Below are 25190 nucleotides of genomic sequence, written 5' to 3' on the forward strand. Positions count from 1 at the left end.
TCTCTCTCTCTCTCTCTCTCTCTCTCTCTCTCTCTCTCTCTCTCTCTGTAGCTAAACCATACAAATAATGCTGAATTTTATTTTCCTAATCGGCTTCGCAAATAATACTACAAAAATTACCAGAACCTGATAAATAACGATGTTAAAAGAATAAGCAAAAATAAAAACAAATCTGAAGAATATGACTGCAAACTGACCTAGGCTTCCCATCTTGAGGAGCTGAATGTAAAATGACTGGAGATTTTTACATATTCTCAAGATTTTGGCCCCCACTCCTTGGGGTAGAGAGACCATCAGAAACTTCTAAGATTACGCAAAACCCTCGTTGCATCTACACTGTCCTAGCCAGTTGAAGATTTTGGATTCTGTTAGCGACTGGTGCCTGCAAGTCATCCTCATTCCAAGTCTGCTAGTTTCAGGAGAACTGCCACTGGATCTGTGTCATCTGCCTCCTGGGAATACTGCGCTCACACCAGAACCAATGCAAAGAGTTCTTTACAAGTTCTCAAGGGTTTTAATTAACCCAACCCATTAGTTACAAAAAAATTTAGAAAAGGCTTTACATTATCAAAAGGAGACGCATAACAGTTCAGTTCTGCTGGGTTCCAGCTCATGTAGGTGTTCCAGGAAATGAAGATGTGGACGGATTAGCTAAAGAAGCTGCAGTTGCATTGCTTCCAAGGAATGACTGTTTGGCACCCATGACTGTTAGGCATTTGTTAACTGAATGCCCCAGTATTGGGATCTCGAGGATCGATTCTCCTTCGAGGCTCGTGGCCTGTACACCCTTGGCAGGATCCTTGGAGGGAAGCTTCATTAAGCCTGGAGCATAGGCTGGTCTTCGTCATCAGAAGCAATTTATTTATTTTTAATATTTAATTTTCTGTTGTTTTAAAGTACTCCATTTCGGCATCTATGTTTCTGACATCAGCAACAATGACCTTCGAAGTTCTGATGCCAGGGAAGTTCCATCCATCCATCCACGTAATAAAATGTAATACATTTCCTTCTTCTTTGTGTAAGGACGTAGTCTGTGGGTAAGGAAATCCATATTTATACTTGCCGTCGCCAGCCCTCTCACCACCGGTCCCTATAAAAGTTTGCGGGATGAAGGAACCTTTCACTGAACTTCAGGATGGTGCATAATATGCCATCCTGACCATCCCTTACAATGGCATAGGTGCACTTGCATGCCACAAACATTCACTGACCCTACATTTCTAGGCACTTGCTCTAAGATGAAGATCGCCAGTTCATGCCCTTCTCCATCGTGGCTGCATCCCACGCCAGCTACCTACTGTAGCTGCTTGGTACATAATTCAACAGACGAACTGTGGGGTTTTAAGAGAACTTGTCCAGATCATTCCACATCTGGTAACCGATCACACATGCATATTCGCTGGTGAGGCGAGTGTCCTGACCACTAGACCACGCGCCATATACTTGTTATGCAGGCTCTATGCGATACTCTGTGACTATGTTCTGTGAGGAGGAAATGAACATATAACTGCGATATTTATCAGGTAGCATGGTGATATCTCTCTCTCTCTCTCTCTCTCTCTCTCTCTCTCTCTCTCTCTCTCTCTCTCTCTCTAACAGGGCGAGGTAGCGGGCAGAGCAACGACTTAGAGGCTTAGAGAGGTAGAAACTCTTAGTGTGACCGAAGTAACCTGATTAATGTGAGTGTATGCGGTCAAGGTGACTTCAGGGAAGCATAACGAAAAAACGCCCAGAAAATTATTACCTGCCTAATACAAGGTGTTAAAAACATCACCCGATCTAGGTCGCAAGTTACGGAGGACTACATGAGCACTTCAAAGTATAAATTTCATGCACATTTTTCAGTGTTCTGTCATCTCCGGCCACGTCCAAAATCGTCGGAGGAAACTCGGAGAAAAAGAGAGATAGAGAGAGAGAGAATCTCGTGAAACTAAATATTTTCCAGAGTAATGCAGACGTCATAAAGACGGGAATTTACAACTGGCAATTAGGGGATGGGGTGGGTGGGACAGAAGTACTCTGGTGGGTTGTGGGGGGGAGGTCGGAGGAGTCGCCGGGCAGAGGAGGGGGAAGGGGGCACACCAGGTCAAAAGGCTGGATTTACAAAACGTGCCGCAATGCTCGGTAACGCATGACTACCTTAGGAAAGTAAGCTCAGGGCATTCTACCCATAACGGCCTCCAAAGCCTCCTCGGGGTTCTTGAGTGTGTGTGTGTGTGTGTGTGTGTGTGTGTGTGTGTGTGTGTGTGTGTGTGTGTGTGTGCGCGCGCTACAGCTCCTGCGGGTGCAAGATATCCAGGAACCAGGAGGGGTGGACAACAGTGAAGCTGTGTACCATTGTAACTACTTCAATGCAATCTCCCTACTCTCTCTCTCTCTCTCTCTCTCTCTCTCTCTCTCTCTCTCTCTCTCTCTCTCTCTCTCCTTCCTCACAGAGGATCAAAGGGAAATTATAATACTCCCATTTTTTATTAACTTTTACGGATGCTCACACGAGCAGGAGACAGTGCTCGCTCAGTTGAGACTACGTCTGACTATACCACCGTTATTACTGCAATTCTCTCTCCCTGTTTCTCGGGCGTTTAATGACTGCCTATGCCTGGCTTTTATAGCGTCTTTATAAGCGATTTAATGTGTAAACAGTAGTTATTTTACGGATTTCCTTCTCTTGATGCAGCATGCAGCAACAGACATGTCCACAACTCCGGTCTTTCTCTTGGCATGACCAAGCGAACAGCCCCGGGGGTGTAAGGCATAAATATTAATATTTAATAGCATAAGTACGCCTTAAACCACTCTCTTGTGAAACCGTAATGGTCATTGTTCAAAGCTGCCCCCCCTCCCACCCCCTTCTCTCTCAGAAATAAAAAAAAAAAATTAAAGTTAATTTGCTGCTCCCCCACCCATTCTTCTCTCTCTCTCTCTCTCTCTCTCTCTCTCTCTCTCTCTCTCTCTCTCTCTCTCTCTCTCTCTCAGAAATTAAAAAAAAATTAAAGTTAATTTTCAAATGCTCAAAGACCTTGAGTTTAAATATCTCCTTTGTCTACCAAAGTCCGGCGAAATGTTTTCTATATCTTTTTTTTTTTCCCCACTGCTAAAGTGTACTCCGACGGTTACGAAACTTTTCTTTACCTTCACGACTTTCATTTGAGGCTGAGAACTCATGATGGCATAATTACGGTGTTTGCAAGTGATATCCGTGGACGGTTATTATGTACAAAATGTTAGTGGAAGGAATGAGCCTCGATGCCCTAGTGAGGGAAACGGGCGAATTGTCTATACAGAAATGTTTGATCTCTAGTGAAAGAAACGGGTGAATTGTCTATACAGAAATGTTTGATCTCTAGTGAAATAAACGGGTGAATTGTCTATATAGAAATAATTTTGATCTTTATTGAAGGAAACGGGTGAATTGTCTATCCAGAAATAAGTCTGATCCTTAGTGAAAGAAATGGGCGAATTATTTGTATGAAAAAATAAGTGTGGCTTTTAAAAGACTTCGACTGGAACACATGGCAAAAAGACAGTGGCCAAGATAAGATTAAACGGATCTCACAGCTTATTAACTATGATTAAGAAGCAACGCTCGTGATCCTACGTGTAATGGTCTTCGGCAGTAAAGAGGAATTCTCTGCTCGTAAATTCTTGCATAGGTCAGAAGAGATAAAATGAACGAAATGCAAGGGAATACCTACGACCAGCCAAGGCCAGGACACTAGAAAGACATTTCTTTATTTCTTTGCTTTTTTTTTTTTTGGCAGTCAGCGAGCTGTGAAGGGGACACTGTCCTCGTTCCCGTGCGTCACACAATGTCTATTTGTCCAGTCGGATTTTCCAGTCAGATTGTTTTCCTGCTGCGATTCTGTGCCAAGAGAACTGACAACCTAAAACCACTGTTCTCTCAAGACATCGGAGAAGAGTCTTTTCAAGCCTTCTCGAGTTTTAATTTGTGAAGAGAAATGGTTGATAACTTTGGGTATTCATGCTTTTTTCTTTTTTAATCCGATGCAGTACTTCGTGAGCTTAAGTGATTTTGAAGCTTCGAAGAGTATGGAAGTTAAGCAACAGTCAGGTTGGTTGAACAGGACCTGTTACAACCCTTCGCTTCTCTTCTATACAGAGCACTGTGTGTTCATTTGGACATCTTGGTCGCAAAATCACAGACTAGGACATTTGGATGGATGTCCATTCTTCGCAATGGGCAACAATGTTAGTACACAAAACCTTACTTTTTCGCTCGAAACATTTTCCTCCGCAAACTAACTGACCCGGAAAATATAATGGAATCTACAATTTAAGCCGAAGTCCAATCCTTGGGCCCCACGAGGCCATTCAGCGCTGAAAGGAAAATTTAGAGCAAAAGGTCTGAAAGGTGTAACAGGAGGAAAACCTCGCAGGTGCACTATGAAACAATTGCTAGGGGAGTGTCGAAAGTACGGTGGAAGAAAGACCACGAACCGAGGTCCAGTAAAAGAGGTTGTAACTAGGGGCCGAAGGGACGCTGCAAAGGACTTCAAGTGATGCCTATACAGTGCACCGGGGAACTAACTCCCACGATACATTTTCCTACTCACCAGCGGCAGTTTTCAGATCGGTTAAGGAAAAGATCTGGGTCCCATTTCCCGAAAGTCCGCTGAGCATCTGTTGACCTGCGCAGGGGATTTATGAACCTGGTCACTGTTTGACTGCGGGGAGTCACAACAAGCTGGAAAAGGGCGTAGGGCTACTTCCAACGATTCAGAGAGTTTACACATTCTGGAGCCACCATATCTGAGTGGGACAGTGAAAATGAGGACAGAAGATTGAAAACTATGCTAGAAGGAGGTTTGGTTTTATGATTTCCTCTTATGAATTTCGGCTGTCAACCCAAGCACTGGGGTGCTTTCGGCCGTTCAGCGCTTCAGACAACGAAAAGAGGGAGCTGGAGTGGTTGGACAGCAAGATAAGGAGGTCTAGAAAGTAAAGGGAATGAAGTACAAGGATCTAAAGGTCGAAACTTGGATGCAGCTAGATGCCGAAGTGTCACTGCAACCACCCTTTAGTAACGCCTACAGTGCACCACGTGAGGTGCACTGACGGCACTACTCCGCCCCCCCACCCCCACCGGGTACTAAAGACATCAAAAGGGAGTCAGTCATCTCGACGAGAAAGATCCACCAATTGCTAAAAAAAAATTTAAAAATTGAGAAAGATCCAGCCATTGGTAAACAAAAAAAAAAAAAAAAAAAAAATTTTTTAAATGAAAAAATGAAGAAAATAAACAAGGAATTACTGGCAAGAACTTGAGGGAGAATGAGTAAAACCGGACGTTGGATACAACTTTCCCACCCAGAGATTTCAGTCAGGTATGAAACGCCTCAAGGCTTCGTCAGCTAACGGCATTTCGTCGATGGTCTTGCTGGCCTTGTAAAAATAAAAGTCTATCAGCTCTGGGGAAGCATCGGTGATTGTGTTGTGCACCCCCCCCCCAACCCCTTCATTTTCTAAATAATTAGATAGAAATGGCAAAACGTATAGGATCATTCCATTTGCGATACAAGGACTCTGAATGAAATTATTATACAGACAGACGCCAAAACGTGGGATAATTCCATCTACGATACAAAAAATCTGAATGAAATTACTGATAAAATGAAGCAGTATCTTTAAATATTCCTATCCTATGGCATCTTTGATCAAAACGGTAAACTGAAAATCAAAGGTTCAGCATTTTATTACACCAGGTTAAGATACAAAGCACTGACTTCAATGTAAAGTAGCATTGCTTTCAAATATGGAGCAGAATTTTAGTTTGATAGTGTCTAAACACAACGACAATTATCTTACACTCCTACTGCTTCCTCATCTCGTATTTTACTGCGCACGAATTTTGCCTATGAGACACATGAAAGGGGAAGAATTCTAGCATCACAAATGGACAAAGCTGCTGTAGCAAGCACTGGTTTTACTGATAAAACTTCCAGAACTCTAATGTACCATTTCAAACTTCTGGTTCCAAAACTATGAAAATTTCTCCAGACGTGTTTTTTTTTTTTTTTTAATTCTGCAGTCGACAGGGCTCCTACTCCCAATGAACAAATATATCTTCACCTCACGAGGCTTTTCAGGGTTTATCACTTCACACAATAATAACATCAATGGCAACCCCTCAACATTCACAAATGGAAATGAACTTCACGCAAAGGAGAGATTTTATTCTCTAGTCCAGTCAGAAACGTTTTGAGAGGTGTTAAAAAAACTAATTTAAGAGAAATCAGTAAATTTCTATGTTGAAAGAGCCTAATTAGTCCAGGTAAATGCTACATTAAGCATATACAGAACAATGCACGGATAAAGAACAATACATGTAAGCACAGAATGACAAAACTTTATGACAAAAAAAAAAAAAAAAAATCGGTTTTCCAGCAAGCCACAGCCACTATAAATTTTAAGAACGTGAAATAAGATCCACAGGTATTGTTGAACTGAACTGAATTGAATATAGAACTTCGGCTCAAGGCCAAGTACTGGGACCGATGAGGTCATTCAGAGCTGAAATGGAAACTGACAGTAAAAAGTCTGAAAGGTGTAACGGGAGGAAACCCTCGCAGTTGCACTATGAATCAATTATTAGGAGAGCGTGGATAGCTAGATGGAAGAAAGAGAATATGGAAGGAGGTACAGTAAAGAGAACGAACGGGGTTGCAGCTAGGGGCCGAAGGCACGCTGCAAAGAACCTTTAGTAATGCCTACAGTGCACCCACATGAGGCGCACTGACGGCACTAACCCCCTACGGGTTCCATAGGTATTGTGACTATAACTAAAAACATTAATCCTTTTCTTCTGCAATCGGTGGTGGTGATGCTGTCGAATTCACGACGCTTTGAAGAAGAAAAACGCCAGTGAGAAAAAATAATGAATCTTGATAAGGGACCTTGGTCGTCGGGTTTCAGAGAAAATGTTTCTCTCTGTTCTTTAGTTATTTTCTCATTAATTTTTTCTTGCAGTATTGAGAATATTAGAATAAATGGCTTGTGAGCTACAAAATATATTCTCGATTTCGAAGACATAACGATAATAACGAAACCAATGGTGGGAATTGCTACTTTCTTTGCATTAGACGACCTGACAGACAAACAATTCTAGTCAGAGGACGATGTGTTTGACAGAGCCAGGTGGAAGAGGAAAGCTATCAGAAACATCGACCCCCACTCAGAAGTGGGAAAAGATGCAGAGAGAGAGAAGAAATACTTTCTTTGTAATGAGAGAATTAGAATAAAATGTAAGATATATTCTCATTTTAGAATTCATAACGATTTTTATGAAACCAATAATGGGAATATACTAATTTGTCCTGATCTCATCCCGCGAGTATAGAACTGCAGTTGCTGAAACTCTCAGCAGAACTTGAGCTGAAATTCACAGTTCACAATATGGAGGGTGAAGTTAAATCCTAGCAAAACTCAAAGTATGATAAGTTAACAGGTTTCACTGGATTCCTCTACCATCTCTTCCAATGACTGTGTTTCGTCAACTACGCGAAACTCGTTTAAAACGCTAGGTGTCATTCTTCACTGCAAATTCCCCCTTTAAGAAACATATCCTGTATATTTTCCTTCAGCTGCACGAAAATTGGGATATTAAGTAGAGAGTTTCAAGTTTTTTGACGACCTGTCTGTCCTGAGGAAATGTTTTTATTCTTTTAATTTTCCTTTTCTTCTTTAATAAGTGAGACCTTCCCTTTCTGTACTTCACTTTATACCATCTCTTACTTCTTTCCGATGAACACCATGATATTCTGTGGAAACTTGAATTTCAAGTCAATGGGCCCCCTTGGGCTTGTTCCATATGAATAGGGTTCACCTTCTGAATAATAATAATAATAATAATAATAATAATAATAATAATAATAATAATAATAATAATAATAATAATAATAATTCGGAAGATGAACCCTACTCATATGGAACAAGCCTTCCTTGGGGGCCACTGACCTGAAATTCAAGCTTCCAAAGAATATTATGGTGTTCATTAGGAAGTAAGAGAAGGTAAAGGGGAATATAGTAAGAACCGCAGTAATAATCTTGACTATAAAGACGAAATGTACTTGTAGAAATATATACAGGGGCTTAAAGCTTTCTTCTACCCTTCTGTGGACTTGATCGAGTCCACAGAAAGCTAGGCGAAAGCTTTAAACTCTATATATTTTTACAAATACTGCTCTTTGTACATACATATATATATATGTATATACAGTATACTGTATATATACAGTATATATGTATATACAGTATGTGTATATATATACATATATAATACACATATATAGTTAAATGTAAATACACACACACATACATACATACATTAAGAGTACCAGAGACAAAACAAAAGGCGAGAAACCGTGTGAGGAGGCCTTGGAGCCGAGAGTGCACTGAGGAGGGAGTGCCGAAGATGATTACAATAATTATACTGAGCAGGGAACAGCCACTGGAACGGGCACGAGAGGGTAGTTAAGCCTCACCCCCCGTGCAAATCGTCTAAGGTCAGTTCGTAATCTACGCGCGTGCGTAGTGAGGCGCTACTGCCACTCGGTAGCCCCGGTATTTTACCTGGCCTCACGAATGTTGCTAACTAATAATGTAAGACGAATGAGGCTCGAAGAATTATAGGAATGGAATGGAATATAGAATTTTGACCCAAGGCCGAGCGCTGGGACCTACGAGGTCATTCGGAGCCGGAACGGAAATTGACAGTAAAAAGGTCTGAAAGGCGTAACAGGAGGAAAACCACGCAGGTAGGAGAGGAAGGAAAGTAAGATGAAAGGAAAAGAATATGAATGGAGGTGTAGTAAAAGGAATGAAAGGGGTTGCAGCTAGGGGCCGAAGGGACGCTGCAAAGAACCTTAAGTAGTGCCTACAGTACACCGCATGAGGTGCACTGACGGCAGTACGCCCCTTAGCGTGCCGTATAAGTGATCGATCTATCTAGGCTTAACAATGACACTGGTCCCCTTTTGATTTCATTCTTCCAATTGGTGAACGGAGTATCAAAATGGGTACATTTGGAAATCATATACCCCTACCCCCATCTATTGCTCAAGCCTCGGTTGTCTACCGCTAACGAAATATCACATAGATACAGCTATTATTATTATTATTGTTATATTATTATTATTATTATTACTGGAGAAACAAATCCACAGTTACGTATGGGTACATACATTTAAAAATCAATCTCTACAGAGAACTTTCGGGAATCTGTTCGGGAATCGAAAATATTCCCGAAAGCTCTCTGTTGACATATATTTGTAAATATATTTGTACCAGTACATAACTGTGGATTTGCTTCTCCATTCCAAGATTCGTGCTACCATGAGTATTTTATTATTATTATTATTATTATTATTATTATTATTATTATTATTATTATTATTATTATTATTATTATTATTTGGCAGCAGACCCTCTTTTAAAAAGGTTTTATTGAATATTATTGCTACTTCAGCTGCATTTATTTTGTAGAAGACTTTTTCTGTTTTCTTTATTGCGGATTTCTCTTCATTGACTTATCCCCCATGAAATGACAAATATAGGCGAGCTGTTAGCACGCACCTCCAACGAAGAGAAGTCCGCAATAAGGAAAATAGAAAAAGTCTTCTACAAAATAAATGCAGCTGAAGCAGCAATAATATTCAATAAAACCTATTATTATTATTATTATTATTATTATTATTATTATTATTATTATTATTATTATTATTATTATTATTATTATTATCCTGAAGATAACCCCTATTCATATGGGGTATCGACTTGAAATTCGAGCTTCCAGTGAATATGGTGTTCACTTGAAAGAAGTTACAGAAGATAAGAGGAAATACTGAGAGATCAGTTACTAGAAAAAGAATAACTATTACTATTCAAGAATTGAATGACTTTCACCGGGCCATAATTCACCAAACTACAGGAGGTTCTCGGCGCAAAGGTAAAATAGCAGTAGATATGCAAAGCAGCAAGATAGCAACCTTGGGGAACCACTGAACTGAATTTACATTTATTTCTTAGATCATCTCAGTATACCTCTCGATTCTCCTGTAGAGGTTAGTCTAGATAATTCTTTCACAAAGATTTATTAACGAAAAAAAAAGTCTAGGTTAACACATTTTACAAGACAAATACTAACTTCTGACATTGATAAATCCAAAGGGCAAGAGTACCTTAATCATTTAAGAGAGAGAGAGAGAGAGAGAGAGAGAGAGAGAGAGAGAGAACTGTTTGAATGCATCATGAAATTAAGAGTAACGTCCGCCAACTGCGTAGGTACGCATCAGACGCGGGTATGAATACCAAATATTGAGTTAGCCTTTTCAACTAGCACTAGCAGGCGTCTCTCTCTCTCTCTCTCCACACGCATGTACGTAAATCAAAAGGCCGGTGGAACGGGAATCCAATACCCATACCCAGTCAAGTCTGATGGAAACACAGAGGGTAGGAAAAGAGGTTGGCCTGGGAAAAACCAATGATGCCCTCAGGGCTGGACAGACAAGGGGTGATCGAAATGTTGGAGAACGGAAGGAGAGGAAGAAAATCAAAGCTTAATCACACCAATGTCCTTTTATATTTGCCTTAACAAGTAGATTAGATTTAGCCAGTTTCGTAAAATGAATGAAAGTTAATTGGAGTTTTTATCCCTTAACATTATACAAATGGTATAAAAAAAGAGATAAATGGTCTCCTAATAAGCACTTGACTAGCAAACCATCTTTCTTCGCTTCACCCACAATGCTGTTCCCTGTCAATACATCCCCGGTATGTTGAGTGATGCTATGCCTCTCTTATTCATAAGCTCACATTTAATATCTTTCTTTCCTCTAACAAATATCCTTAAGACTCTTTCAGAATTTTCCCCCTTCATCAAGAAATGCCTAACACTTTGGTTAGCCATCCAATTCTAGGTGTGTGTGTGTGTGTGTGTTTTCAATAACTACAACTTGTCGATTTCCTGGCATTTTTTGCAAGTGTTATTTTCCAACCCTTGACTCCGAATGGGAAATAAATGAAGTTCTAACAACAGTGATTTATAGAGATTTTAGTCATATGCCAAGCACTGGGGCAACTGAAGTCATTCAGCGCTGAAACGGAAATTGACAGTAAAAGGTTTGAAAGGTGTAACAGGAGGAAAACCTCGCAATTGCACAATGAATCCATTATTAGGGGAGGGTGGACAGTAAGGTGGAAGAAGGAGAATATGAACGGAGATAGAGTAAAAGGAACGAAAGCAGTTGCAGCTAGGGGCCGAAGGGACGCTGCAAAGAGCCTTAAGTAATGCCTACATTGCACCACATGCGGTGCACTGACGGCACTATCCAAGAGGGAGGCTGCCATGCACATGCATTTCGCGTGTAAGGGTGGGTCAAATCTGTCAAGAACACGCGTCGCAAAATTATTTATACACATATCACTAACAGAATGAGAACAAATCAACAACCACAGCTGGAGAACGAATCTGGGGCAAATGTTGGATAATCGTACGTAGCACCATTACAGGTAGGACTACCAATCAGTCGCCTACTTGTATTAAACCTGTTTGTAACGTGTCTGCGATAAGCTGCTGTCATGTTTAGGACGTGTTTTCCCGCGGTGGATGCACCCTAAGTCTTGCTGACCTGACTGTCTAATAAACTTTAAGTGAGAGGAAATGAGAAAGTTCTTATGTCATTGTGACTATTTAATGTTCAAATACAAGGTGGGTGTGACCGGATTCTTGACATGTGTTGGATGGATCGTGCAGATTCAATAGTGTCCCATCTCATTTCATTATCATAGAAAATTGATCTTTTATATCATAGAAAATGATCAGCAAGGCTATATTTAATGGGTAGCGCATGTAACTTGTTTTTCAGGCTGGACAATTTAAATCTGGTGAATATCGGGATTCTTGACATGTGTTTGGTGGTTCCTGTAGTATTCTCCCATTGACTTCAAATATAGAAAACAGAATTTTTAAATTATAGAAAACGACCACCAAAGCCATACTGAACGGGTAACTTACACAACTTCTTTTTTCAGGTTGGACACTTACTGTCGTGCTGACAGCGGCCTTTACAGCGAGGAAAGCGAACGGGAGGAAGACTTCCGAAGGTCACCAGAGAGGTCTACTGGCCACAACTCAGGTTAGTCAAGATAGAAGTAAGTGTAGGATATGCACATGGCACCAGAAAAAGGTTTTTATAATAAGTATAAACATATAAAAAAAGGTACCTTAATACTTCATGAAACATTGAGGTTCTGATAGAAATGATTGTTGACTAAGAATATATAAATATATATAATATATATGTGTGTGTATGTATTTATATATACATTCATATATATATATATATATATATATATATATATATATATATATATATATATATATATATATATATATATATATATATATATATATATATATATATATATATATATATATCCGTCAAGAGCAGGGAAATTGCACTTAGCTTCGGCATTAACCCACCTCCACCAAGATAGTTCTTTGGGACGTTTGGAACACGCAGCTCTTATTATGAAATTTTTTTATCAAACCGTGATTTATATACAATCATGAAGCTACAAATGTCGCTTAATATCAAATTCACGCTACCTTGGGAATATTGCCGATGGGAAATTTATAAGTTATCAATTATAAATTCCCCTTCGGTGATAATTCCCCATCGGGGACATTCTCGAGGTAGCGTGAATATGATATCAAGCGACATTTGTAGCTTCAGGATTGTATATAAATCACGGTGTGATAAAAAAAAAATTCATATATATATATATGAATATTAATTGCTTGCACTGGTAAAATTAGAAAAGTTAGGGTTAAGAAAAAAAAACTGGAAAATTGATTGCATACTGATGTTGATACTAATGTACCACTAATACCACTACATATAACATCACTAAACAATTTTATTAAATGGCGCTCCCTTCTTTCAGCTTCCGAGGACGACCTATGGCTCCTGAACAAATCCAAAGACAGCCTCAAGGAATCCCTGCTGTACCACAACAATCAAACCAGCGGTTCCTCCAGCATTTCCTCGTGCAGCCCGAACTCCCTGTCGAGTCCAGCCTCCGAATACGACAGTCCTGTACCCCCGAGGGGGCAGACCTCGCCCATGGTGATCACAGACTTGGAGGATGCCCCAGAAGTGGCCTCCGCCTCCTCCCCATGGCCCAAAACGCGTCCGAATGGCTTGGCGTCGAACTCGACTGAGATCATCGAGGGGTTGGAAAGAGAACTCAGAAATCTCCAGCAGACGCTCGACGAGGCAGAGTTGGAGTGGCAACAAGTAAGTCTCCCAAAACGAAGCTGTAGTGTTGAAATGCCTGTCATTTCAGCACAACGAAAAGATGCAGATGATTCGTACCTAGTTTAACGAACTGGCGCAAGCCATTTTTTCCCCCATTCTGAGAACATGGGCTTCAAAGACTTACATATTATTCAGAGCTTATTATTAGCTTACCTTTTGAGGAAATTTGGTTTGAATATACGACAGCACAGACAGCTGAAGTTTTCATACGTTACAGAGTGTCAAAAACTGAGACATTTCGGCTGGAAAACTCAAAAACTTTAAAAAATAAAAAAATGAAAAAAAAAATGGGATAGGCCAGTTCGTCAAAACAGGGAAAAATTTTCAAGATTTTCTTTTTTTATTTTTGCTTGAATACATTATATAAATGTATATAATACTCAGCAGATTGCCTGATAATATTAGGAGTCTCAATGCATACACCAAAACTGAAGCGAGACAATTGCTATCTGTTCGTTCTCGAGCTTCATCGTTCACAAGAAATTTTACACGTTCTTGTACAATCAGTATTTGTGTGCAAATTCTTATAGAAACAGATAGCCATCATATCCAGTGTTCAATGTCATGAAAGCAGCCACACTCTGAGTGCAAATTTTCTCTCTTTACAACTATTATCTTTCTCCTCACTGGAGGAGAAGACGTGCCCCCCACAGAAGACAACGGAGAGGAAGATCAAAGAAGAAGAAGAAACCGCTCTTCTCGAGAACGAGCTGCGAGAAGTGGAGGCAGAGAGAATGAGGCTTGCTCTCATCGAGGAGAAACTCCGACAGCTCCTTCAAGTGCTGCTTTCTGTTGCGGATCTGGTAAGGAACGCTCGAACTCTTGTTGTCACTTTTTAAGAGTAATTTGCCTTTAAGCATCTGATCATAAGTAGCACCATATGTCATTGGTGGAGACACTTACAGAACAGTTTTCAGGCATTAATAGAATAGAACTGAATATACAATTTAGGCTGAAGGCCAAGTGCTCGGACCTATGAGGTCCTTCAGCGCTGAAACAGATACTAATAATAAAAAAAGTTTGAAAGGTTTAACAGGAAGACAATCTCGCAATTGCACTATGAATCAATTGTTAGAAGAGGGTCGATAGTAAGGTGGAAGAAAAGAGAATATGAACAGAGGTACAGTAAAAGGGGTGATATGGGTTGCAGCTAGGGACCGTCCATGGGCTGCAGCTAGGGACCGAAGGGACGCTGCAAAGGACCTTAAGTAATGACTACAGCGTCTAATAATCGTAGTACAGAAGCCAGGGCCTTTTTTCACACATATAAAGTACAATGAAAATTATATAGTATGATTTCCACAAAGAGGCGACACATGGGTGTACACAGTAGAAAGTGTCACAGATGCCAATGCCACATACACCAGTTCCACTGGGTTTGAGAATCAAGAGTAAGTTCCTCACAAACAATATTTACTGAAACTTGAAAGGTGGGTGTCTTTAAGGAGGTTTTTTAAAGCAGTCTACAAAAATGATCACCAGCATTTTCATTCACTCTCATTTTTCTTCACAAGATCATACTTTAAAGAACTAGTGTCAAAGGACATCCAGCGAGCAAAGTACCAATGGATTCATTCAACAAATACTCAGTGGGACATACAGTATTAGCATTTTTAGTGACCGTACCAAACTTACGCGAATCCTCGCATTGCACGAGGGGTTCTGGAACCAAACCTCACTTAAGTTCGAGGTACTACTATTCCTTTACAGATATTTTCCAGTTTTATCGATCAAGATGTTGCGATGTACTTTACCCTGCACGTTTCTATTGTAATGAAAATAGTCATTTGATTTTTAGACATAACTGAAAATCTTTTCAGCAATACAATAAGCTATTCATACACCAAATTACTGTAGACATACAAAGAATGTAGATTTTCTATTGCAAGGAGAATAATAATTTTTGTTTTTTTAGACTCCTAACTGAAAATCTTTTCATTACCTACAAGTTATTCCTGTACCGAATGCAGATCTAACATGACGAATAGTGACATTTTCCCTCTTTTCCCCAGAACCTATCGCGACGGACCCTAGGTCGACTCGTCCTAGAGGCAGTGGAGGATGCTGCCGGGGTCAAATTTGGGGAGATGGGCTTCGGCACCAGCGCCAGCGAAGACGGGAAGGTGTCTCCCCTGACCTTCCTGACAAACCTCCTCTCTTCCACGTCCAACTACCAGGCGCTCTCCACAGAGTCCCTCATGCAATTGGCCTTCCAAGGGCTGAGCTTCCCTCCTTGTATCCCGGAACTACCAGAGCCCATTGAAGCAACGCTCGGATGAAAAAGTCACTAGAGAAATATCATATGACAGACCCAAATGCCCCATCATCTCTGCCGCTTTGAAAAGATTTAGGGCGGGTGGGTGTGTTCCTTTGGAAAAGTGCATCTTTATAAAGGCGGCCACTAACGTTCAGTTATACCTGCGCAGTTATGCCTGTGCAGGCAAAACTGAACGTTAGTTGGTTCAGTTTTGTCTGCACTGGTATAACTGCGCAGGTATAACTAAGCGTTAGTGGCGGCCTTAACAGATGTGCAGGCATAGAAGAATGTTCATAAAACAAAGTCAACCCTTAATCATGAATACAAAATAGAGTTAGGCAGTCCTTGAGAACAATGAGATGTCATTATCTGGAGCTACACAATCCACGAACACAGAATGCTGCACATGTTCTTGATTTAAAAGGAAAATATATACAGACTTGCGAAATATACCGAGAAAAATTTCAGGACTTTCCAGAGGTCGTAAGTAAATACATTATCATGAAAATACTTTGATACTTAGCCACAATTCAAAAGTCAACCACAAATTTACACAGTATTTCCATAACAAGCCAAAATTCCAGAAACTTGAAAAGTTTAAAATTACATAATTACAAGAGATGAAAAAATACAGTGAAGTAAACCAATGATATAAAATTTAAAAGTTAGAAAAATGTAATGATAAATCTTCAACAATTCAGGTTGAGTCAATGGAACTCTTTCACATTATGCAATATATTTTCAAACAAATCAGTAAGAATAAATGTGAGAAATAGCAAGATCATTGGGTATGCAAAACGACCTTCAAAATGAATCAAACAAGGCCAGAAGATTCGTTAAAAGCAAGAAACACCAGGCAACTGACATTGGAGAATTATACCCACAAAATCAAAATTCGCAAAAAAAAAAAAAATAAAAAAAAACTAAGCTAATACAGTACTGTACAGAGTTGAACATTTACAGATCCTTGTACTTAAGCTCATGACAACATGTGATAATTTCAGACACGCCAAAAACACCGATCTACGATTGGTAGATTCTTAAATCAATCCTAATCAAATAAAATTAAACTGATCTTTTATACATGCATATATCTAAATAAACATATATTTATTTTATTATGAAGATAATTGAGACGGGTATAAATCAGTGGAAATCTGATTCGGTACTACACATGATAATTTAGAAATTACCAATACCAAACAAGCGTACCTGCCGCATAACACTATATAAATACCTCATTTCTTTTTTTATTTCTGTCCAGTATCCGTGCGATACTGTACATGAACCACAGAAATCCGAAGCTTAGTAGAGTCTACGTCATCCCTGGATGACATACGAATTTGAAAAGCTTCCTTACTGTCTGTATTCTCTAGACCTTCGTCTGGACACTGTATCTCCAATAATCCTGTTAGAATTACAAATCAATTACAAACTTAGCTCCTTTTACTCTAATATAAACTTTCCCTCAAGAGAGATTAACTAGATACTCGATTCTCAGAAATGGGTTCCGGATGACACACAGCTTGCTAAGGGCAACTGGGCACGTGAGAGCGTTTTTGGCAAAATACTGAATTTGTTTTAGAAGTCCAGAACCTCTGATCTTGATCCCTTCGTCAGGGTCATTGTGGGTTGGCTTAGGTGCAGGAGGGGAGGGGGAGGTTGATTATATCAGTGAGAAACGGTCTGAGTCTGTCATATGCACACTGACATTGTTATTCTTGATAATTCCCAAAAACAGGTCAACCAAAGTAATTCGTGTACTATACCCACACGTGATGGGCAAACAAGTGTGGATGCCATTTTCCATTCACGTTTTGTCCTTAATGATGAATGAATGAATTAAGAAAAGGCTAAGAGACTGTAGTTAGAAATAGAGATCCGTCTTACATTCTTGTAAATTCCATGATGACTCACGTTTTCATTTTTGTTCACTCATGAAAAATGCACTTCTTCAGAGTCTGTCCTTTATCTTCCTGCTTCGATCAAAATGTACAAGTTATACACCAGTCCTACGATCTCCTTTACCAAATTAACTTCATTTTCACCAATTTCACAAAAAGAGGCAAAACTTAATTTACCATATTTTGTACATATGTAATTTAAATTACGGTTAAAATTAATTCTTTAACTGGAAATCTTTTTCACATTTCTTTGAAACTCGAGAGATGCAAGTTCTCTAATAGGTTTACTCCTCATATGCTACCATTATTAAGACTTATCTTTGTAGTACTTAAAGGTACAGTTTAAGATCCATTTCTCCTACGATACTGTTTAGGATTTACGGTTCTCAGTTTCATTCAGCTCATGCTAGTCCTACAAAATTTCCAATGTAGATATGTAAAAATACATTAAAGTATTTCTATCAGTATGTGTGTGTGTATCATTTATACCATAACTATCTTATCCAGAGCCATCATCATTTGTACCCTTATTATCTTATCCAGAGCCACCATTTATACCCTTATCATCTTATCCAGAGCCATCATTTATACCCTTATTTTACCCCGAGCCATTATTTATACCCTTATCTTCTTACCCAGAGCCATCATTTATACCCATATCATCTTATCCAGAGCCATAATTTTTACCCTTATTATCTTATCCAGAGCCATCATTTGTACCCTTATTATCTTATCCAAGGCCATCATTTATACCCTTATTATCTTATCCAGAGCCATCGTTTATACCCTTATCTTACCCAGAGCCATCATTTATACCATTATCATCTTATCCAGAGCCATCATTTATACCATTATTATCTTATCCAGAGCCATAATTTATACCCTTATTATCTTATCCAGAGCCATCATTTATACCCTTATCTTATCCAGAGCCATCATTTACACCATTATCATCTTATCCAGAGCCATCATTTATACCCTTATTATCTTATCCAGAGCCATCATTTATACTCTTATTATTTTATCCAGGGCCATCATTTACACCCTTCTTATCTTACCCAGAGCCTGAGGGAAGAGGGGTTAGAAACGGAAGAGGAGACAAACAGAGGTATTACAGGAAAAAAATATCCTTCCCCATAAAAAGAAATTGCTTCAGAAAAAATAACAGTTACTGCTATAGAATCACAGACAATGGCACCATACAAACCAGGTTAAAAACTTCAGGGCCTCGTCACACAAAAGCCAAATCAGCTGCACTTTCACTGTAGAGGTTAACTCGTAAAATAGGATGCCCAGATTACTTATTCATTGCCGAAATTTGACCCGGTGATGATCCGGCCCAGGTGAGACAGGTGAGACACAAGTACGTGACTGCGATGGTGCTTCGTGACTGGCTGCCGAACTTGCCATTTGACCTTGTGTTCGGCAACGAAGCTTGAAGCTTAATGCGCTCCCCCCTTAAAAAGAACAAATGGAATATGGAATATAGAATTTAGGCCAAGGACCAAGAACTGAGAATTATGAGGTCATTCAATACTGAAACTGAAATTGACAGTAAAATGGTTTGAAAGGTGTAACAGGAGGAAAACCTCGCAGTTGCACTATGAATCAACTGTTAGAGAGGGTGGAAAGTAAGATGGAAGATAGAGAATATGAACAAAAGCACAGTTAAAGGAATGAAAGGGGTTGCAGCTAGGGGCAAAGGGATGCTGCAAAGAAACTAAGTAATGACTACAGTGCACCGCATGAGGTGCACTGACGGCACTACCCACCTACAGGTTCAAAAAGGGCAAAGAAAACTGATGCATTTGGAAAATGGCATGTGTTTGCACGCCACCATGGATTTCGTATGGAACTTTTGCTGTATCTTTTGCAAAAATATGAGACTCTTCCCCACCCATACTCAAACTGCTACTGTTCGGGGTGCTGATAGGGTAATAAGGCAAAAAAATTTGTGGATAATTAAAACCTTTACAGAGAAAGAAAATATGCACATACATAACATAAATAACATTAATAAGTTATGGTATAAAAATGGTAACAAGAATGGGTATTGTACTAAAGATGTATATATATACACTCAACTGTTACACATCCTTAATGAGTGTTTTACGTTCAAGAATGCCAATAAGGTACTAGAATGGTATGGCTGAGATAATCTTTTTCACTGATCCATTTTTTGTGTTGGTTATTATTCACACTAGTTACTACCTGTTTAAGTCCAGTTTATGTGGCGGCTGGATTTGCCGCCATAAGTTACAGAGGTTGAGTGGGGTAGGGGTTAGGGGGTGGGGGATCTTGTTCTCCCACAGAGTTGGCCAGCCTCAGCCTGTTGATGAATGTCCAGTCCTCATGGCAATGTATCAATATTCTGAATGCTTTGTCTCGATAGTCAACGACTGGGTATGGTCACCTGTGTGGAGGGTCTATGGGAAGCTTGTGGCCATCATTTCAGATCAAGATGAACCAGCAGGTGCTGAAGGGTTGTGTGGTTTCTTGGTTTTGCATGTTTGTACGCAGGGTTGGAAGTTTCCAAAAACCCTCTGTAACCCTCGACGATTCTTCTAAGGGATTGTCGTTGCTAGCTGGGAAGATTTTCCTACACAGGTGGTTTTGCTGAACAATATTCTGATAAGAGGGGTGTTTATTTCTTTTGAGACAGTGCCTAGGTCAAGGAGGACCCAGGGTAGTTGTACCCTCCAGCTGGGGCCTTCACACTTGATTATGAGTGCTACCTCAAGTTTTGTTCATTTAGTTCTTCACGGCATGCCATTGGCAGTTAGGTGTGGCGTACATTGGATGCCATCATTTTGGCAAGGTGGTATATATTTTAAAGGTGAAAGCTTGCTTTCTGTCTGAAGTTATGTCGTTGGGGATGCTGAAACAGCTGGCCAAACCACTGAGAAGTACTTTGGTACAGGCACTTACTGCTGCTTCTGTCTTCATGATTGCCTCTGAAGATATATCTGAACCTGTTGGAAGGGAAAGAGGTCCTACCAAGTCGACGTGGAGATGGCCAAACCACTCGATGCCAGATTCCATTTGACAGGTCACTTTGTTCTTTTGGCAACTGATGCAATGTTTTGCCCATGTTGTTACACCTCTTATCTCTGTGCCATATAAATTTTTTACACACTAGTTAGTTCAGCTGTTGTTCTGCTAGATGAAGTGGCAAATTCATGGATAAACTTGAACTACTTTATTTCTTGTAAAGATCTTGACACAAGGTGACATGGGCAGCCCATGCTGGCATTGCAGAGGATGGTTTGTCCCATTCCCACGTCACTAAAGAGGACATTTCCCATTTCAGACTTACTATGGCAGTACAACAATTTCTTGTTTCAAAACCTTCTTGTTAAGCACCTGTCAGTTCTTCATAGTTTATTCCCAGCTGAATCTCATTCATTTCTATCCTGGATAGGGAGTCTGCTACAGGGTTTTTCTTTCCAGGAATGTGCTGTATAGTATACCCGAATTTGGTGTTGGCTAATGGTTGTCATTGCTGACAAGCAGAATATACACCTTTTTTTCTGTTAAGCACTGGACAAGTGGTTGGTGATGGATGTACCTTTGAATATGTGATGAAAATTTTAAGTAATCAGGTGTAAGGCGAGAAGTTCTCTATCAGAAATGCTGTTTCTTTTCTCTAGTTGTGTTAACTTTCAACTGAAGAGACCAAGAGGTTTGGTGGTACTCTTGATTGATTGCTCTATGATGGTGCCTGTAAGTGTGTCTGATCCAGAGGTTGGGAAATGGCAGTATTGTGGCATCGGCACGTGCATCCTTTGTTGCTTTAAAGGCATTCTGTTGGGCAGAGTGCCAAATGAGTGTCTTGGAGTTTCTGCTGATGGGTTCATGAGACGTGCCATGGTTTGGGTGATGTTGGAAGGAACCTGTGGGAATACTTCACCATTCCTGATAATTCTTGCAGCAACTTTATGGTGGTTGGAGTTGGGTATTGCCTGATAGCTGACGCCTTGGTGGGTAGAAGATGTATTCCATTTTCAGTTTGTGATGCCCAAGAAATTCATGGAGCCCAACAATGCATTTGTCAAGACAGATTCATAGGTCATTGCATCGCAGAAGGGACAGCATGGCTTTGATGTGTTTTTGGTGTTCTCCCAGTTTCAGCCTAATATGAGTATGTCATCAACGTAGCAGGCACAGAGGGGAGGTCTCCAAGGATGCTGTCTATCACCCTTTGGAATGTAGCTCCTAAATTCTCGAGGCTAAATATGGAGTAGTTAAAGGTATATATTTGAAAGGGACTTGGGACTTGGGGGTAGCCCTTCATTAGGTCAAAGTTGAAAAGGATTCCATGCTAGGAAAAGGCTCATGATCGGTCTTTGTCAAGGGTGCCACAAGACATTTGGAAAGGCCAGGCCAAGGGACTTAAGGCTTTCTGACAAAGGCCCATGCATTCCATTTTTTTGAAGGTTCTCTTTGCAGCAAGTAGTTTTTCCAGTGGCAGGCAGCAGAGCTTGAAATGAACCAGGAATATGTTAACTCAATGATTAGTGGTTGCCTAGTTTGGTGGGTACCCGAGGGGTCTAACATAGTTCAGGTCTTAAGACTTCATGATACTCCTGCAGTAGGTGGTGTAGGTCCGTGGGTCCTACTATTGAGATGGGTAGTTGCCTAGGCCCCATGGAGAGAGGGGCCATTTGGGAGGATGACAGGTTCATGAGGCAGTGATGAGTGATGTCCACCAGCAGACCTTAATGTCCGCAGGAGCTGGTATCAAGTAGAGGCATCTAAACATTGGTGATAATGAACTTTCAACTTTATTATCTTCCCATTAGTTGCAGGATGAGGTTCTGATGGCAGTAGGACACTAAGGGGCAACCATAGGAAGCCGCTAGGTGTCTGGTGGTCATCAGCAGTCATCCTTCGATGTGGGTGGTATGGACTTGGTGATCATGTCCACTAGAAACTTCTTGTTGGAGGAAATGTCAGCGAAGTAGAATCTGGTAAAGTGGATATCTGCTGGTATTGTGGTGGCCACCATTCATTTTGAATGGTTCGCCGTACAATTTATCTCCAGCTACAATTAAGAATAAGTTCCTGGATGCTTTCTCAAATGCCAGATGGTAAATGCACCATACAGGCAGCTGGGGGCACCCTTTTTTTCATGCTTTATGCAGCTGCCTTTGCACAGTGTTAGCGTGTCCATAATCCTTGCCCTAGTCGTCTTCGGCCTCCCAAATTGCGTGAAGCCTTGGAGATCTCCAGCAATTCGTCTGCCATTTTCAGGAGGTCCACCTTGCACGTGCCATTGGCACCGGGAAAAGTGGCATGGATGTTCACTGGTAGACAGCGCAGCTAGATTTCACTGAAAAAAGGTCGACCTTTTTGGTTTCCCCTTTTGGGAGGTAAGTCGTGAAACCTTGGAGATCTCCAGCAATTCGTCCACCATTTTCAGGAGGCCCACCTTGGGTGTGTGACTGGCAATGGGAGGAGTGGCATGGATATTCATCGGTAGACAGTGCAGCTGAATTTCACAGAAAAGGCCTACCCTTTTGCTTTCCCGTCAGCGTCCACTTCTGGTAGAGTGAGGAAGGACTCAAGTTCATCCCACGACACTCTCGCTGATGTGCCCCCAGTGGAGTGTTAAAAGGAAAGAGGTCTCATCTGGCGTGGGCGGGTGGTGGCAAAGAGAATTCCAATATCAGGTTCTGGTGGAATTTTTCATAAGCAATCTATCCAAGACATACACACCACCTTTAAAATAATCAATACTCTAAGACATTTTCCTTTAGAATTTTTCAACTAAGAAGTCCATGTTGGTCTGTGGTCGAATATCAACTCCAAAAATTTTCAATCTTCTACACAACCAAGTACAACAGCCTTGCTTGTCGTAAAATCGGAGCCATTCATGTCTGCCCAGTTTCTAATCGGATCTATGCAAAGTTGTAGTTTTGTCTCGACCCCTGTACTTCTTGCCCCTGCGAGTGATACAAAAAAGGTCATCCACAGAGGGTGCGAGGAGAATATTAGATGGGATACCAGAGGCTATCCCACTTCATGCCAACATAATGTTACACTCAGCACTGAGCTTTGGAGTAATCCTTCCTCTAGACATTTTCTTGCAGACACAATACTTCGATCAAAACGATCAAACTAATAAAAACACCAGAGAGTTTTTCCCGAGTAAATCATCAATTCATTTGCAACTATAATGTTGTAATCAAGATATAAAATAATGTATACATCTCAACACAACCATTTCCACGAGTAAACTTAAATATTACGTCAACTAGTAAGTGATTAAAGGATTGTCTCCCGCAACAACAGAAAGATTAGACTGCGAGGTATCCGGCCGAGTGGCGATAACACTGTCCGAACATCCGTGGAATTTCCTACACCATTATTTATGTCACTTCTTTATCAGTTTTCGTTACAGGATACGAAAGACAGCTCTATCATAACTGTGGAAACCTCTTCGACATCATTGGACTCCTTTCCAAGCCTATTACTTTTGATTTTGTACTATATACTGTATACGTATATAATATGTATATAAAGATAAAAAGGCCCATAAAACACTGTTTGAACGTTGCAACCATATTATTCGAGCACTTCCTTCTGTGCTCCTGTTCACTGGTAAAAAATGGACAGATGATTTGATACAAAGTGTATATACAAATTATACGTAGATGTGGCAGTAAGTCTCCGGTGGTACGCAGGTGGCCGTTGACCCAGGAAGGATGGAAATGTATATATTATGTATACGTATATATATATATATATTATATATATATATATATATATATATATATATATATATATATATAGAGAGAGAGAGAGAGAGAGAGAGAGAGAGAGAGAGAGAGAGAGAGAGAAATATATGCAGTACATATGTGAGCCTCCATTCATGTATCGTACACATCAGGTGCAAGTCCGTGCTGAACCAAAGTGAATATTAGCAGGCGACACCAACTGGAACAAACGTGTATCAAAATCATTTGCTCTTTATTCGAACCACACAGCTCAAGGAAAACTTATTGTGTTAAATTTAACCTCAGGATTTCCCTTAGGGCGGCCACGCGTCCTTTTAGGGTTAGCTGAAGGGCTTTAAGAATGCAAATGCAATTACAATCATTGGTGAACACTACTTGACTGCAGTAATGACAGGAACAGTTGTAATGATACTGTTACTAATCATGCACCTCATTTTCAAAGGTTTAAACGCTGTCCCCGTGGTGTCCAATATTACTCTCATGATGTTTAACAGTTGTATGCCCGTAACGACAAAAGTGACGTAATAACCTCTCTCTTTCTTTATATATATATATATATATATATATATATATATATATATATATATATATATATATATATATATATATATATATAAATATATATATATGTATATGTATATGTATATATATATGTATATGTATATGTATATATATATATATGTATATGTATATGTATATATATATATATATATATATATATATATATATATATATATATATATATATATATATATATATATATATTTATAAAGAAATAATCAACCCACAAATACGTATGGAACAGAAATAAATTTCTGACTCACATCAGGTTCAAATCCAGGTCTTTCAGTTGAAAAATGAGACTGCTGCATATACTATATATATATATATATATATATATATATATATATATATATATATATATATATATATATGTATATATATGTATATA

The 25190-nt window shown here is 39.8% G+C and overlaps 1 protein-coding gene and 1 pseudogene across 1 annotated transcript in view; one reads left to right on the forward strand and one right to left on the reverse strand.

Annotated features, from left to right (window-relative positions):
- LOC136852310 (myosin-7-like) overlaps window positions 1-17965 on the forward strand; it is a 209070-nt pseudogene extending 191105 nt beyond the window's left edge.
- Window positions 1-25190, reverse strand: part of LOC136852307 (RNA-binding protein 7-like) — a 273240-nt gene that overhangs the window by 214802 nt on the left and 33248 nt on the right. The gene's annotated exons all lie outside the window — the stretch shown is intronic.

Source organism: Macrobrachium rosenbergii, chromosome 25 (genome assembly GCF_040412425.1).
Source record: "Macrobrachium rosenbergii isolate ZJJX-2024 chromosome 25, ASM4041242v1, whole genome shotgun sequence".
Classification (NCBI taxonomy): domain Eukaryota; kingdom Metazoa; phylum Arthropoda; class Malacostraca; order Decapoda; family Palaemonidae; genus Macrobrachium; species Macrobrachium rosenbergii.